The sequence below is a fragment of the Protopterus annectens genome, chromosome 5.part1 (genome assembly GCF_019279795.1).
Source record: "Protopterus annectens isolate FY-2018-M chromosome 5.part1, PAN1.0, whole genome shotgun sequence".
Taxonomy (NCBI): Eukaryota; Metazoa; Chordata; order Ceratodontiformes; family Protopteridae; genus Protopterus; species Protopterus annectens.
This window is the reverse complement of record NC_056736.1, coordinates 174470008-174488599: the sequence shown is the minus strand read 5'-3', so window position 1 is coordinate 174488599 and position 18592 is coordinate 174470008.

The window sequence follows — 18592 nt, the reverse complement described above, 5'->3', positions numbered from 1 at the left end:
AGTATAGGGTGACATACAAGAGTGGAGGAAGATGTACACAGGTGGATTATATGTTATGTAGGAGGGCCAGTTTGAAGGAGATTGGAGACTGTAAAGTGGTGACCGGGGAAAGTGTAGTTAGGCAGCATAGGATGGTGGTTTGTAGGATAAAGTTGGTGATCAAGCACAGGAGGAGGAATGTGAGGGCAGCACCAAGGATCAAATAGTGGAAATTGAAAAAGGGTAATTGTGAGGTGGAGTTCAGGGATGAGTTAAGACACGCACTGGGTGACAGTGAAGAGTTACCAAATAGCTGGGTAACTACAGAAGAGCTAGTAAGGGAGACTGCTAGAAAGGTGTTGGTATGACATCTGGACAGAGGAAGGATGACAAGGAGACATGATGATGGAATGAGGAAGTACAGAAGAGTATACAGAGAAAGAGGTTGGCAAAGAAGAAGTGGGATTGTCAGAGAGATGAAGAAAGTAGACAGGAGTATAAGAAGATGAGGTGCATTGCAAAGAGAGAGATGGTGAAGGCTAAGGATAAGGCATATGAAGAGTTGTATGAAAGGTTGGACACTAAGGAGGGAGAAAAGGACCTGTACCAATTGGCTAGACAGAGGGACCGAGCTAGGAAATATGTGCAGCAGGTAAATGTGATAAAGGATAATGAGGGAAACATGCTCACAAGCGAGGAGAGTGTGTTGAGGAGATGGAAAGAGTACTTTGAGGAGTTGATGAATGAAGAGAATGAGAGGGAGAGAAGGTTGGATGATGTGGGGATTGTGAATCATGAAGCACCATGGATTAGCAAGGAGGAAGTAAGGATAGCTATGAAGAGGATGAAAAATGGAAAGACTGTTGGTCCAGATGACATACATTTGGAAGCATGGAGGTGTTTAAGTGAAATGGCAGTGGAGTTTTTAACCATATTATTTAATGAAATCTTGGAAAGTGAAAGGATTCCTGAGGAATGGAGAAAAAGTGTTTTGGTACAGATTTTTAAGAATAAGGGTGATGTGCAGAGCTGTAGTAACTACAGAGGGATTAAATTGATCAGTCACAGCATGAAGTTATGGGAAAGAGTAGTGGAAGCTAGGTTAAGAAGGGATGTGATGATTAGTGATCAGCAGTATGGTTTAATGCCAGGAAAGAGCACTACAGATGCAATGTTTGCTCTGATTGTGTTGATGGAGAAGTACAGAGGTCAGAAGGAGTTGCATTGTGTTTTTGTAGATTTAGAGAAAGCATATGAACAGGGTGGCTAGAGAGGAGTTGTGGTATTGTATGAGGAAGTCGGGAGTGTCAGAGAAGTATGTAAGAGTGGTACAGGATATGTAAAAAGGTGGTGTGACAGCGGTGAGGTCTGCGGTAGGAGTGACAGATGCATTTAAGGTGGAGGTGGGATTACATCAAGGATCAGCTCTGAGCCTTTTCTTATTTGCAATGATGATGGATAGGTTGACAGACGAGATCAGACAGGAGTCCCCGTGGACTATGATGTTTCCAGATGACATTGTGATCTGTAGTGAGAGTAGGGAACAGGTGGAGGAGACCCTGGAGAGATGAAGATATGCTCTAGAGAGAAGAGGAATGAAGGTCAGAAGGACTAAGACACAATATATGTGTGTGAATGAGAGGGAAGATAGAGGAATGGTGAGGATGCAAGGAGTAGAGGTGGCAAAGGTGGATGAGTTTAAATACTTGGGATCAATAGTTCAGAGTAATGGTGAGTGTGGAAGAGAGGTGAAGAAGAGAGTACAGGCAGGATGGAGTGGCTGGAGAAGAGTGTCAGGAGTGATTTGTGACAGATGAGTACCTGTAAGAGTGAAAGAAAAGGTCTGCAAGAGGGTAGTGAGACCAGATATGTTATATAGTCTGGAGATAGTGGCATTGACAAAAAGGCAGGAGTTTGAGCTGGATGTGGCAGAGTTGAAGATGTTAAGATTTGCACTGGGTGTGACAGGGGTGGACAGGATTAGAATAAGTATATTAAAGGGTCAGCCCATGTTGGAAGATTTGGAGACAAAGCCAGATAGGCAAGATTACATTGGTTTGGACATGTGCTGACATGGATGCTGAGTATATTAGGAAAAAGATGCTAAGGATGAAGCTACCAGGTAACAGAAAAAGAGGAAGACCTAAGATAAGGTTTATGGATGTGGTGAGAGAGGACATGCAGGTGGTTGGTGTGGCAGAGCAAGATGTAGAGGACAGGAAGAAATGGAAACAGATGATCCACTGGGCGACCCCTAACGGGGACAGCTGAAAGAAGATGACTGGATAGTCAATCATTAATAAACTTCAACAATAAGCACCCTTGTTTTTTCAACAAATACATAAAAAGGACATCAAACAATGACATCTTGTTAAAAATATCCAATATTCTATTCTATAATTCAGGTGTTTATCAGAAAAGATTTTTATAGTAAGCCCCATATAAAAAAAGTGTGACATCCTGCAGAGTGATTAGGATGGAGTTCTTGTTCGGGTGTGTGTGTATTTCTGATGGGTGTCAACAGCCACGGCTCCAGTGTGTAACCAGCATTCCCCACTAGGTGGCCATATGGGATGTTCCCATTGGCAAATCTCTGGTACAGCTGCTTCATATGCCAGATGTGGGAGTCATGATAGCTTCCAGGGCTGCCGGCACACACATTCATTATAATGCCCTGGGCATCGCACACGACCTGTCAGTAGATGGAGGGAAAGCCCTTGCAGTTTATGTAGACTCTAAACTGCTCACCTGGTGGTGCTTTGATTTGTATGTGCGTGCAGTCTTTCGCATCCGCTACCTCAGGGTATTCTGCTATTTGGTGGAAGAGATGCATATTGCTGGTCAACGCCTCACAGGTGTTGAGGAAATGTATGTGCTCACTGGCATGTGCTGACATGGCATCCAGGAACTGGTGGAGTACCATGGATGCTGATGCCTGTGACATCCCCATGGTATCCCCAGTTGGCCTTTGGAAGGTACCTGTGGCTAGTATTCTTAAGCCTACACATACCTTGGTATCCACTGTGATGGGTTCCCCTCTGTTGGTTCTGTGTGTGAGGCGTGGCTGGCACAGTTCAACAATTTGTTGTAGGAGGTCTCTTTCCACCCTGTAGTGCTCCACTGTCTCCAGCTCATGTAGCCCCTGGTAGGTTACCCTGGGTCTGTACACTCTTCTCCTTCTCTTCACTGTTGGTTGATTTTCAGCATTTTCATCCTCACCACCCACAGCCTCTTCCACATGTTGATTTATGAGAGTAAATGCAGCCCCTATCATTTTGTTAGGTAAAATGTTCCCTTTTGTGTACACTGGTGGTGTAGAGTTTGTGGGAAAATACAGAGGGAAAGATGTTTGCATAGTTTATAGTAGTGTGCTGGGCTGGGCTGCTGCCTGCGTAATTGGCTAACTCTGATACATTTCACCTGTCATCTATGCTAGTTCTTCTTGATTACCTTCCTACTGCTGTTTTCCCTTCCCATTGCTTTCCTGTTTAAGCCCAGGGGTATGCCATGCAAACACAGTGCTCAGATGTGAACTGAGCTGCTATTTCCTGGTTTACTTTTTTTTTGTTGTTGTTTAAAACCTGATGCGCGGCATGCACATCCATTTAGGCAATGTAAAGAATGCTAGGCAGCTTCAGACACAGCCCCTTCCTTAGCTCTGCTAAGCTAAGGGCAAGCCTGAGCCACAGGGCTACAATAAGCTTACCGTATGCCTGACACACCTCTCTATGATGTCAACTAGCTCTTAGGCTTGCACCATGGTCTTCCTGCACCTACATAGTTGGGTGCAGGCTAGCCATGAGTGATTCAGTATCATTCCCATCATTTGCATAAGATTGCCTGCTAATGCCTAGTTAAAAGTCCCACACTGAGCCTTCCCCCTTAGCAAACACTGCTCACTGGCCTTGTTGTCTTCTGACTGCCATTGACTATAATGGCAAAATTGTGATTTTGGAGAGAAAGCTTTTTTCAGGGATTTTCTTTTATTTTCTGGCCGATCCCATTTGTGCGCCGCTGCCCTATGCTTAAATGGCCGAAATTGGCCAAAAAAATTAAATTATTTTTTTTTCAACTGTTTTCCATGCCAATGGCCATATATTTGGCCATTGGCATTCTTTACACATTATATACACCCTTTATTTGGAGCTGTCATGGCTCCATTTTGTAGTTTGCAGAAATGTACTCGGTTACTAACATAGTACATTTCTATAGGTTACACTAGTCCTGCACGGAGTGATGCCAGCTTCCTGGATCACTAATTCACCTCATTTGCATGGTTTTCACCTGCAAATGGGGTAATTAGCATACAGGAACTGTGTCCGTGCAGGAATAGTGCACTTTTGCACGTCCCGGGAGGTTGTTCCTGGATCTCTCGGCGACCATATCGCCCCCAGCAGCTCCTGCACTATTCCTGCACGCTATGCAGAGCTTGCTGAATCCCGGGGTATAAGTTAGATGAATCTGTTAACCAGTTAATACTATCCATCAGTAAGAAATTAAATGAATTTGTAGATATCATGAGTAAAGAGGAGCAGAACACTATTCCCCATTATATGAATATATGAATGCATTCATCCAAGGTAAACTGACCTACAAAGAAAGCTTGTGCAAATTATATAAGTTAGTTATAAATAATAATAATAATGATTTTGATGCAAAATCTGGAACTCTTTAGATAGTAGAGGATCCAGTCACTCAATATATGGTAAGAATAAAACTTTGTTACTTAAACAAGTTAGTCAAATCTCTTCAAGTTTATACTGGAAAGTATTTATGTGGAAATATATACATAGAATCTTTATTACTCCATATAAAATCTCTGAGTTTAGTAAAATGATTGCATCAGCTTGTTGGAGATGAAATAAAGATGCAAAAGCTGATTGAACACGTGTTTATGGATTGTGAAAAATTAAATGCATATTAGGAAGAGATAAGTATGTTTCTTTAAAGGGTTACGTTCTGATAATTGTTCTTTAACTAGACCAGTAATACTAATTAATGTTCTACTTCCTCTATCCATAAAATACAAACAACAAAAATTATTTGGAGTCTTTTTAGCAGAAGCTAGAAAAGTCATTACAAAAAAAAAAAAAAAACTGGAGATCACAATTAATGATATACTGCTGAGCTTAGTTATATTTTGTCATTTGTGTACATTGCAGTACTGTGTGTGATATGCAGCAGTTTCACAGTATCATGTGTTGATAGCAATCATACTCGTGAAACAGTACATTGACAACCAAGCATTCTTTTTTTAAGAAGTTTTATTGATTTAACATATTTACAGTAATTACACAGTAAAAAGCTGGCAGCAGTCCGTACAGGACTAGTGTAACCTGCAAAAATGTATTCGGTTAGTAACTGAGTACATTTCTGCAAACTACAAAACAGAGCCATGACAGCTCCAAATAAAGGGTGTATATAATGTGTAAAGCATGCCAACAGCCAAATATATGGCAATTGGCATGGAAAACAGTTGAAAAAAAACAAAAAAAAAAACTTTTAAAATTTAACAGCAATACTATGTAAGACTGAAATAGAAGTGACTAGAATAAGATCTATAAATCATACTAAGACTTTTAGTTGTTTTGATAGCATTAAATGTTGCTATTGAAATACCAAGATTCTTATTGTGTTAATTGTATAAGATTATCTTGATGATTCCATGCATTTTTAACATTGCATAACAGTATGAGATACTGAATTTCTTACTGTGTATATATTGTAAATATGTTAAATCAATAAAAGTTCTTAAAAAAAGAATGCTTGGTTGTCAATGTACTGTTTCATGAATATGAGCACTATCAATACACGATACTGTGAAACTGCTGCATATCACACATGGTACTGCAATGTACACAAATGACATGATATAACTAAGCACAGCAGTATATCATTAATTGTGATCAACACACTACTCTCATTTCACCTTGACAAGACACATTCTTTTTCCCCACAACCTATGATGCACACTATCATCTCTGCAACACGCTGATGTAGTAATCCTTACAAATGTGCATTATATCACATTTAAAGTTAAATTCTCCTGTAGCACATGGATTTCATACAATGTAATCTAGACTTTATACATAGATAGGTAAGTGTTTGAACACAGCAGTGACTGACTAGCATGAGTTGCATAATTTTGAACAAGTAACTAAAAGAAAAAAGAACTTAACCAAGTTGTGTTTTTATGTATTAAAGTTTGTTTATAGTTTCATCTTTTGTCATTTCTGTGATTCACTTTTCACAGCACCTTTTTGGATTATTTGAGTTGAGGTGCCATGCCAAGCACACCAGATTTTTTGCCATTAATAACTAGATTATGCAAAGCATGGAGTAGGGTACACATACCATCATGCAAGATTTTGAGAGAGAGATAGCATGCACCCCTTTTTTAATCAATTTAAAACCACACATATGCCTTGTAGCCCTATGATGATGTCATGCCTTCAAATATACTGTTTCATTGTTGAAGAAAGACTTCTCCTGTGGTACATGCAGTTGATACAATCAATACCCTGCAGCTTGTGTAGTTAGAGTGATAGGTGTTTGAAATCCACAATGACTGAATAATTTATGTGTGCGAAACTCTGGTGTTAGGGATGTATAACATCCACCCCAGTTGTTTACTGTACATTTACAGTGGGTAAGGGCTCTTCCATTACTTTTAGCCTAAGATTTGCACCATAATGATGATGATGATGTCATGCCTTTAAATATGTCACAGCTCACACTTGTGGTAAGACTTCACCTATGGATCAGGCGGTTAATGCAAATTTCATGATGATTGTGGACTTACATAGACAGGTTTTCAATTCCAGCAAGAGATAATCAAACGTGAGTCTAATGTCATGACACAGTAACACATACCATTGCATCAATTTGTTTCTATCCCTTTTAGTTGTAACAACGGTTTTTCAACATGCTGAGGGTTATTGCCAGTCAAATAGGTGTCCTGTGATCCCTATGATGAGTTTTGTTGTAGCACATGCAGTTAATACTGACTTCTATAGCAAAAATAGGCAGATAGGCAGTGGCTCAAATCTAGGAATGTGTATGTGCTAAACAATATAGGGAGACAAGAGTAGCTTGCCCAGCAAACAGTGATATGGCTACATCAAACGTGTATGAACTGTAACACTGCTACCTCTTTTTGATCTCTCAGAATAATTTTTATGGTATAGATGACAATTAAAAGACTTTCTTAGTTCACACCTTGAAGTGTGTTTTTTGTGACAACTGCCCATTGCTAACACCTGTGACAGATAAAGTTAATACATAGCTCTGTACAGTGTTGAACATGGTAAGTAGGGGGTTGACTTTCATAAGGAATGACTGTCAGACAATTGTGATAGACAGGAGTGGCCTAACCAAAGACTTGAGATATGTCAGTATAAGAGGGACGACTTTTTTAGGTCTCAGGCTCCATGCTAGGGGAGCTATAATCATTCCTCTAAGATACTGATGTCATATTTTCAAGTGTGTTCTTCATGGCACATCAGATATGTTTCTTTCTGTGGTATCAGTTGTTGATACACCTCCCTCTCTCTCTCTGAGCTTTGACTGCAGACATGTGTTCAAGTCTGACATGATGTAACTTATGAATACTTGAGCGAATACTTACAGACATTATCTATTTCCCCAAAAAAGATGGATGTGTATCATATGAGTTAATGCAAACATTTACTTATGCATTTGACAGTTTTATTCACAATACAAGGCTTAAATGAAATGAGGCCTTGTTCAACCCTTTATGACATATGTGCCATGCTTCAAAATCATCACAGACAGGTGGTGGTTCTATGTTATGATACATTCTTGCTGTTTTGTTTTGGATAGTTGCGGTTATTGTACTCATTGCTCTCTTTCCTTATGCGCATATCCTGTATGAGGATGTATTAAATATGAGCTGTTTAGTACAAAGAACATCAGGTACTCAATGTTGTGAGATTCTTCTTGTCAATTTTTCTTCTTTGTTAAAAATAAATATAACTAGCTTCTGGTAGGATGAACTTGACAGCTTCCATGCGGTGGAATGATTGAACTCTGTGCAGAGGATAAGAAGATTTGCCATAGGCCAATGTTAATTTATTCTGTTTAAAATGTAAATCTTCAACAGATCACTTAGTAATACATGTTAATGTTTCACCTTAGTGTCATTAATGTTGCTGTACTGCCAGACAGGTATTACTCATGTGCTGAACAAGGCTCACTTCAGTGCTAAATGTCAGGTACCACATGATGCTATATTGCATTCACATCTGTACTTTTAGCAACTATTTTATTTCAACATGTTCAAATACCACCCGGGTCTCCCCTGAAAAGAGGCTACTAGCCTAGTGGGACTACCCAATCAGCAAAGGAGAAATAAATAATAAATAAAACATGTATATTATGGCAGTTGTAGCAGGAAGGACACATGTAGCATGATTGATTATACTCCTGCAGATGCATCATACTCAAACCCTGACATTTTATATATTTCCCATGTAGTTGATATCATTGAACAATACTTCAACTATGTAAGTTTGCTTTGCCAATGTCTTGTATGTGCTAGCTATCCATCTGTGTTACTTCTAACAAACATACATACATTTATGCATAATGATATACTGACATTCCTACACACCCAACTGAGGTGTCATGCGACTGAGTGCACTAGACTTTTACCTGGATTTATCTGCATTTAGTATATGCCATATGACCATAACCCTCACTTTGCAAGTTCATACATCTTATGTCTGCTATAATTATTCTGTTAATTTGCCAGTCAAAGTAAAAGTTCTATGCATGTGTTATGTCCTTCTACGTTTCGTTGCATACATCTATACACAGCATGCACGAGCAGTCACACTTTCTACCTTTCACAACATGCAGTTTCCTGCCACAAATGTTTTTTTTTCCTGAATTAATACTATTATTGGAATGATTTCATAGGTGTCTGATTCTTCTCAGTATTTCCCATTTTACAGGTATGTGCACTGCCATTACAACTTCATTATTGTTTCCTTCATATACATAAGACAATGCAAGAATTACAGTTCTTTAACTTGTGTGTATGTTCTAATATCAAACATGTGAACCTAAATAATTTCCTTTGATTAATCACACAATATACATGGCAATAGCAGAGTAGGTCCATACATGTACAACATGGGTGTACCTAGGCATTGTCAGTATACTCACAAATACATCATTTTTCTGAGAATGACTCACAAAATGCAAAGTGGAAAATATGCAGTATATGTTATAACTGTTTAAACTATTGTGCCATATGCATTCATATACAACACATGCTTTGCTAAGACAATTTTAACTTTGCAATAGCCTTTGTAATGGCTGCAACTTCCCCAAAAATGAAAATAATAAGTACCTTTTTGAAGTGCATAGGGCAACAGCTTGAGAGTTTACTACAACTATTTTACATGGTATATGGGTGCTGTATCAAAAACATAATGTTTGTTATAAGATATAACTTTCTGGATGCACAACTGACATGCACTACCTATATAAGATGCAATATCCCCTAATGTATCTTCTTTCCTTGCCATCTGTGATCACACTTCTGCAATTTAAATAAATTTTACAGGTATCACATTTACTCCCTTTGTTATACTGTTGCTGTGTCCTTCTTACATCCTTTTGTCAGCATTTCCTTTTTGTTTTGTAGAAGTATCCTTCAGTGGACAGCATTACTTATATAGTTTTCAGTAAATTCAGTTACTGTTGTTTGTACATTACTTTACTTATATAAAGCTATATGCTCCTTGTTAAGCATGCTTTAACTCTTAATTGCGCACTTTAAGTTGCATTACAACAGTCAGGAAATCCTTCTATGTGGCACACCTCATCACGAAGGGCTTTTCATCCAGAAAAAAAGAGGTCATTGTCCCACTGTACTCATCCCTCATTAGACCCATTATAGAATACAACGCCCCATTTCGTATGTACCTCTCAAGACATCTGCAACAACTAGAAAGGCCTCAGAAATACCTCACTAAAAGAATCACAGGCCTAAAGCAGATGCCCTATGCTGACCGCCTTAAAAATCTCCAGCTATACTCTGTCACATATCGTCTACTCGGAGGCAGTCTCTGCTTAACATACAAGGCCATGTCAAACCCAGAGCTGTTGGACATGCTACACTTAAAGAAATCCCAATTCCTTAGAGCTACACGCTCCAGGGATCTAAACCTTGTCATCACAATAAACAAAACATGCTGGAGGGATAGGTTCCTGACCCAGAGACTCCCCAGACTCTGGAATAGATTGCCCATACATGTCAAGCAGAGTGCCTCTTTGGACCTCTTCAAGAAGAACCTTGACGATTGGATGGGAGAAAAATTCACCCAGGGATCACGTCAGTTGCCCTGCTAGACAGGGGTCCAGGAAAGTAAATAATGTGGGAAGAAATAGCCAGGGAATTGTTATGGCTAGGCTTGTATAGGCCCTAGGGCTGATAGCCTAGTACCAACCTATGAACCTTATGAACCTTGATTGCTTGTTTTGTGCTGTTCACACATTCTTGCTTAATGGGATTGAGTGCATTTACAATGTGTTGTTTATACTGTGTGCTTGAGAGTCTGTGCACCTCAGTGTGGTCAATAGCAGGTACTATGACCACAAGAAAAGGCGCTGATGAATGTATAGCCTTACTTAGCGGCTTGCATATTCGGTGAGCACTGCTGCTCATCACTCTAACATGGATGGAACATGTAGACTTACTGCAACATGTACAGGCATGTTAATGAATCCTAGGAGAAGTATTCCAAAGTGAAGATGAAATCACTTAATGTTACGTGTTTTTATTAGAAGTAAAAGCATTTTTGATTTTTAACTTCCAAGTGTCTTTTTTTCCTGCTTGTTTCATTTGTAGTTCTGATGAAGGCTAATTGAAATGTTTTAGATTAAAATACTTAGAATTAAAAAAAATAAAAATAAAATGTGATTCCTGCACTACTGCTACTTTTTTGTTGTTTTTTTTCTTTTGGATTCCGAATGGAGAGAAATGACACATCACTAAGTGCCGTGTATGGTGGACAGTTAATAGTCTCTAGCCGTATGTCTCCTACTACTGTGCTGATGAGCTGACAGCTTTGTGTTGTTCAGTTGGGTGGGTAATGCAGAGTAGCTTCAGGGCATACTTGCTCAATTTCCTTAGAAAGTGACCCACATCCTAGTCACTAACAAACCAAGCCTTCTGATTGCTCTGCTGTAAACTCTGACCTTGTCTGCAGTTCAAAGAGATATCTAACAACCATGCACCATTCTCCTCTCAAGGTAGGCATGCCCATCATCTCTGCCTGTGTTAGCCACTATCCAAACCACTAATCAAAGTCAGTTTTAAAAAGCTGTGGTCAAGCGTTATCCCTTTGTACCACGGTACATGCACTAACCCCAGACTTGTTTTATGTAAACATGAAGCAATTGCAGCACTAGTCATTCTTTTGTTTATTTTATTCCATTGATCATTTGTTTTCTGAGGCTCTTGTATAAAAGTAGCCTGGTATTTAGACTTATAGAAAGATGATTATTTTTGCTAGGAATCCTTAATTTGTTTAAGTCCAAATGAATCAGTAGACAAAAACAGAAATGTTATCTAAGAAATTTTACAGAATGTAATAAAGTTAAGATAGGTACTGATATGTTTATTTAAAGGTAGTTTTCTATTTTCTAAAACTGTTTTTTCCCATATCTTACCTCTAAATGCCTATCTAGATTAAAGTGTATATCAACACATGATAGATTGCTAACAACATTAAAAAAATACCAATAATTGTACAGAGAAGATGAGAAAATATATAGTTGTATCCAATATAAAATGCCAATGTCAGGCAACAAGATGTTACAATGTGTCTATGCAACAAAGAGGGATTGGTTATGCATAATTTACTTTGATGTGGTATATTAATGTATGGAAGAATACCAAGAATGCAGTCATTCAACATCTTTTTTCTGTTGTTCCAGTTAGGGGTCGCCACAATGGATCACCTGTTTCCATTTCTTCCTGTCCTCTGCATCTTGCTCTGTCACACCAACCACCTGCATGTCCTCTCTTACCACATCCATAAACCTTATCTTAGGCCTTCCTCTTTTCCTGTTACCTGGTAGCTTCATCCTTAGCATATTTTTCCCAATATACTCAGCATCCCTCCTCAGCACATGCCCAAACCAACGTAATCTTGCCTCTATGGCTTTGCCTCCAAATCTTCCAACCTGGGCTGACCCACTAATATACTTATTCCTAATCCTGTCCAACCTCCTCACACCTATTGCAAATCTTAACATCTTTAACTCTGCCACATCCAGCTCAAACTCCTGCCTTTTAGTCAATGCCACTGTCTCCAACCCATATAACATAGCTGGTCTCACTACCCTCTTGTACACCTTTCCTTTCACTTTTACAGGTACACGTCTGTCACAAATCACTCCTGACACTCTTTTCCACCCACTCCATCCTGCCTGTACTCTCTTCTTCACCTCTCTTCCACACTCACCATTACTCTGAACTATTGACCCCAAGTATTTAAACTCATCCACCTTCGCCACCTCTACTCCTTGCATCCTCACCATTCCTCTATCCTCCCTCTCATTCACACACATATATTCTGCCTTAGTCCTGCTGACCTTCATTCCTCTTCTCTCTAGAGCATATCTCCATCTCTCCATGGTCTCCTCCACCTGTTCCCTACTCTCACTACAGATCACAATGTCATCTGCAAACATCACAGTCCACGGGGACTCCTGTCTGATCTCGTCTGTCAACCTGTCCATCACCATTGCAAATAAGAAAGGGCTGATCCTTGATGTAACCACACCTCCACCTTAAATGCATCTGTCACTCCCACCGCAGACCTCACCGCTGTCACACTACCCTCGTACATATCCTGTACCACTCTTATGTACTTCTCTGACACTCCTGACTTCCTCATACAATACCACAACTCCTCTCTAAGCACCCTGTCATATGCTTTCTCTAAGTCTTCAAAAACACAATGCAACTCCTTCTGACATTCTCTGTACTTCTCCATCAAAACTCTCAGAGCAAACATCGCATCTGTAGTGCCCTTTCCCGGCATGAAACCATACTGCTGATCACTAATCATCACGTCCCTTCTTAACCTAGCTTCCACTACTCTTTCCCATAACTTCATGCTGTGACTGATCAATTTAATCCCTCTGTATACAGTCATTATTTACAAATAAAAACAATATTTGATAAGGAATAATAATATAACAATATATACAGTTTAAGATACGACATGAATGAACAATTTAAAAAAAGCAAATAGGAAAAATGTGTATATAATAAAACTGTTTTAAGTGTGGTTGTTTATTGGGATGAAGCAATAAATGATAAAATAAGAAAATAAAAAAAAACTTCCTTTAAGTGCAATGTGTATTAAAAATATCCTTTATTAACTACATACTCAGAGAAATAAAAAAGATCATTATAAAATGAATGCTATTTATAAAGTTATTTAAAATTGAATGTAGAAATGAAAAAGCATGGTCCCCTTTTATTGAGTGGCTTCGGTTATATTATAATTAAGGCGAAAAGCAGATAATTATCAACAAATGGTAGCATATAGCACCAGTGGTAATATGGTATTCAGATATATTTTTAGACAGAATTCTTGAGAATCTGGGCTTTAACAATGGAGGAGTTAATCATACATTCAGGTCTCCACAACTGACGAAGAAATACAGTATGTGGAGAAATCAAATGAGTATCGGTAGAATATAAAAATCCACAGATTCACCTTAAACACTGTGCCTCACTCCAAAGAAGTATACACCAGCTCCTGAGGAGATTTTTAACTCTTTTACCTATTTTATGGAATAACCATTTACAATACGTCTTTCTACCAAGCATGATACTAAACTTTCCATGTATTTCCAAGAATGAGGATTAAGAACAAGTTTTCAACTACTTTAGATAAAGTAAATCAAGCTAATGTAACCTAAATAGACTTTTGTATGATAAAGATAAAAGTGTAGAACATGAACATGAAAAACAGGATGCCGTACAAGGTGAGAATAAAGAAAAAATAATATATGAATAAAATGAAAAAAAATGAAGGCAAGGCATTGGTACTGGATATAAGTGATAAAGAGGATATAAGCTGGAAAATAGAGAGATGAAAAAAGAATTCAATAGGGAAAAGGGTGAAAGACAGAAAAAGGATATTTAAAAGTGTGATTGTGAAAGAAAAGAAAAAGACAAGGGGTAAGATGGAAGGATACAATAAATTTGAAAGAAGGTGAAAGTTCTATCAAAAATTTTTAATAGCATACAGAATATTAAAAGAAGGTTAGGTATTTTACAGGTTCCCCTTCATAATATCGAATTACTGAATGCTCAAAATTCAGTAACTTGAAATTATAAAGTCGAACCAACAAAAATCCCAAAACCCACAAGCACGAAAACAAAAAACCCTGAACATACAGAACACATACACCACACAACACGCACACCATACAGCCCACATCACATAAACTACAAGCCCTACACTACTTGTACACAGGGGGCAAGCCCCCTGCACCCCCCACATCCCCTACTTATATATTCTAACTCCAAGATCACACTAATAAACAAAAAAAAAAGCCACCACACAAACACTTTAAACTGCCTCACACACACACAAACATATCACACATACATATTCACATCCAACACTCACACTCATACTCCCACCTCCCTACCCAAACCGACACACACAACTTACAAAACACACACGTACATTCACTTACTTTTACTTCTGTAAAACATCCCAACTCACACACTTCCCGTCCTGTAGCTGACATGCATAAGCACGAATTTGAGATATTTGAATTTGCGCTTATGTTGATTTGCTCTTCTGCATTTTTGACTTTACAGTCTCGAGTTACTGAATTTCAAGCATTCAGTAATTTGGGATTGTGAAGGGGAACCATTTTAGAATGGTGTATGCTACTTTATATGCATGTAATTATTCTAGAAGACATAAGAATATTAACAGAAGAAGAAATGCTGCAGACAGAAGAGCTATGGGGAAAGAAGTATTGAAATATGGGAAAGATACAGGTTTAGGAATCAGTATGTTATGCAATTAAACAGTTAAAATCTGTGATTATACTACAGTGGAATTAGGTAGGATAGTAGTGTTAGATCTAAGAAAAGGCAAGTATAGAATTATTGTAATTTGTGCCTATGTCACTAAAAAAGAAAGAGAGGAAATGTTTAAATGAATCTTAAATTATGTAGGAGTGAATATGGAAATAATATTTATGGGAAATGTTAATTGTGAATTAAGGAAAAGAAAGAAGGAAAGAAAGGAATGATGTTAGGAGGATGTATGAAATATTGAAACGTGTAAAGTTATGTATGTGGGGTAATACACATTGGCCTTGCAAAAGAAATGTGATTAAAAGAGAAATTCATTATTTTGTAGTATCTGACAGTTTGAAAATTATAAAACAAGGAATACAGGAAACAAGTTTTTCAGATCATCTGGCTATATAGGTAGAAGTGAAGGAACAGGAAGATTATATAAGCTTAGGTAAAGGTATTAAAAGATTTAATGACAAAGATTTACATGAGGGAGACAGAAAGGGCATTGATGAATTATGGAAAGATCATGTACATATAGGATCATAGGATGATACTAGGCTATTAGCCCGGAGGCCTTTATAAGCCTAGCCAAGAATTTCACTCATGCTCCCCCAAAGTCAGCAGCTGTTTCCCCTGTCCAGCAGGGACACAGGTGGGATCCCAGGGGTATATTTTCTGACTCCCATCCAGTCGTCCAGGTTCTTCTTAAAGAGGGCTAGAGGCACTCTCCTTGACATGGAGATGGAGTCTATTCCACAGATGAGGAAGTCTTTGGGACACACATCAATCTTGCCAACAAGTTCTATTATCGTCATAGACCAGGTTAAGGCCTTGCATGTGAGTTGCTTAAGTGGAGTTTGTCTTATGGATATACAGCAACTCCATCAAGGCTGGGTCTGAAATAGCCTTGTATGCCAGACACAGGTCACCTCTGAGCAGTCTGTATGAGACTGAGTAGAGGGACAGGGGTTTATCTATATAGGATAGGTGTTTGAGACCCTGGATTTTCCTGGTCAGGAACCTCTGTGGTCTCTCCAACTGCTGCATGTGCTTGGCAAGGTACATGCTGAAGGGGGCATTGTACTCGATAATGGGTCTGATAAGGGAGGAGTACAAGGATGTTATGACCTCCTTGTTCCTGGATGAAATACTCTTATTTATGAGGTGGACCATGTAGAAAGCCTTCTGTACAATGGAAGGAACATGGTGGTCAAAAGTCAGGTTGCTATCAACCTGGGTGTGCAAGTGCCTCATGACTGATTGCATGCTTTCTACATTATTATTAATGTGATAATTAGTGGGGATAACATTTTCCCCAAAGAGGATAATAATGCATTTCTTGACATTCAGTTTGACGCCCCACTTCTGGCACCAAGTCATTAGTTTGGGTAAGGCCCTCTTCAGGATGTTTACATCACTAGGGGAATTTAAGACAGCATCCAGCTAGCAGTCATCTGTAAACTTGGTCAGCCATGGACCACTGGTTTTGGCTTGCACCTCTGAAAAGTATATCCCAAACAGTAGAGGCCCCAAGATCGATCCTTGGGGTATACCACTCATTAAGGGGTCTACTACTAGAGGTAGTTTTCCATATTTTTGACTGAGTGGGTTCTATCAATGAGCCAGTTATCTACCCATCTGGTAACATATGGGCTGATGCATAGCTGGGAGAGTTTATCTATTATGCCAAAGTGGGGAATAGTATCAAAGGCTTTGGCTTGGTCAAGGTAGGCTGTGTCCACTGTCTTCCCTTCGTCCATAACTTTGGTGACTGTTTCAAAGAAGTTAACCAAGTTTAACAGGCATGATCTCCTTTTGACAAAATCAAACTGTGTGGGCTCAAATGTTTGGAGGTTGCCAATGTCCTTGTTTATAAGGTCCAAGATAACGCATTCCATGACCTTGCAGATCAGTGTGATTAGGCTGATGGGCTAATAATTGCCTGGGTCACTGGATACTCCACCTTTGTGTGGAGGGATGACAGTGACTGTCCTCCATTATGCTGGGATGAAGCTGGTGTTCAGGCTTTGGTTAAATAGGGTGTCTCATGGAGGTGAGAGCTCATGCCTGAGTTCATGTAGGATACAGACAGGGATGTTATCGGGTCCCATGAAGACTGCATTTTTTGCCTTTGAGAGGACATTAAGGACCTGCTCCCTGGTGATGAAGGGAGGGGCCAGGTGCTGGGGATGTCCTGGTTTACTGATGGGTGGACAGGGGGGTGAAGTTTTCACTGAACCTGTCTGCCAGCAGATTGACTATATCGATATAATTTGTGTATGTGGTATTATTGACCACTAGATCAGAGCAGATATGGGTGCTGCCTTTGAGACTGTGGACATATGAGAATTTTCTATGAAGACTGGACTGACTGATGAAGAAGCTTTAAAGAAAAATATAAAAAATGTTTTCTGAAATGTCAAGCAGTGATTAGAAGGAAAGAAAAGCAGAAATATAAGTTACTAAGTCGGGTAGTATTTAGGGAAGTGTTAATAAATAATACAAGTTTCTATGAAAAGGAGAAAGTGATGCATGAAATTAATCAGGAGAAGATTAAAAAATGTTATATAAACAAAGGTATTTTCTATAAGGAAAAAAAAGAAGTGGCTCTGTATTTCAGTAAGACAGTGAGAGGAAATAAGAGTATAATAAGAGCATTGAAAAATAATGAAATAGAAAGGATGAATTCACAAGAAAAAAACATTTGAAATAAATACACAGCAGTGAGGAAATGGCATAACCTCCCCAGTACAAGTTCAATTTGCCAGTAGTTTGCATTTCAGTCTTTTTCAGTGTCAGTCTTATTACTTTTCAGTCTTTTCTTTTTATTGTCGATCTTATGTTGTTTCAGTCATTTTAGCTACACGCAAACACACACACACACACACACACACACACACACACACACACACACACACACACACACATATGTATATATAGATAGATAGGTTCCCTATTAGAAGACCGAAGACGCATTCTTTCGAATGCGTCTTGGTTGAACTCAAAAGCCTGAAATGGCAAAATATCGAAGTGGCTTTTAAGCAAATTCTTTCCCTGAGAAAGAATTTGCTTGGCCACAACTTTACTTTGCTGTTTTCAGCACTGTAGTGCGGTCTTGGAGATGGTATATTTAAGTAGGGGTGTGTGGGGGGTGCAGCCCCCCACTTAATGCAATTTTTCAAGTGTTTGTTTTTTTTTTTTTTTATGTTGGAACAGCAATTTCTTTCCCTAGGAAAAAAAATCGCTGTTCTGACAGTTTGAAATTGTAAGCTTTCGCTTACATAGGGTCGATCACCATTCGCTTTTTTAAGCGTTCAGTGATCTAATCTAGACCCAACAGATATACTAATGAGAAAGTGAACGCCTATCTAAATGCAGTCTTGTATTCTCTATTATTTTATACAAGCAGTAAAGAAGCAAATATACAAACAAATAAATGAAAAAAATATATATAAGGGATACGCATGCTGCAAACAGACAATGATAATGTGGCATATACAGCCAGTTTTCTAGATA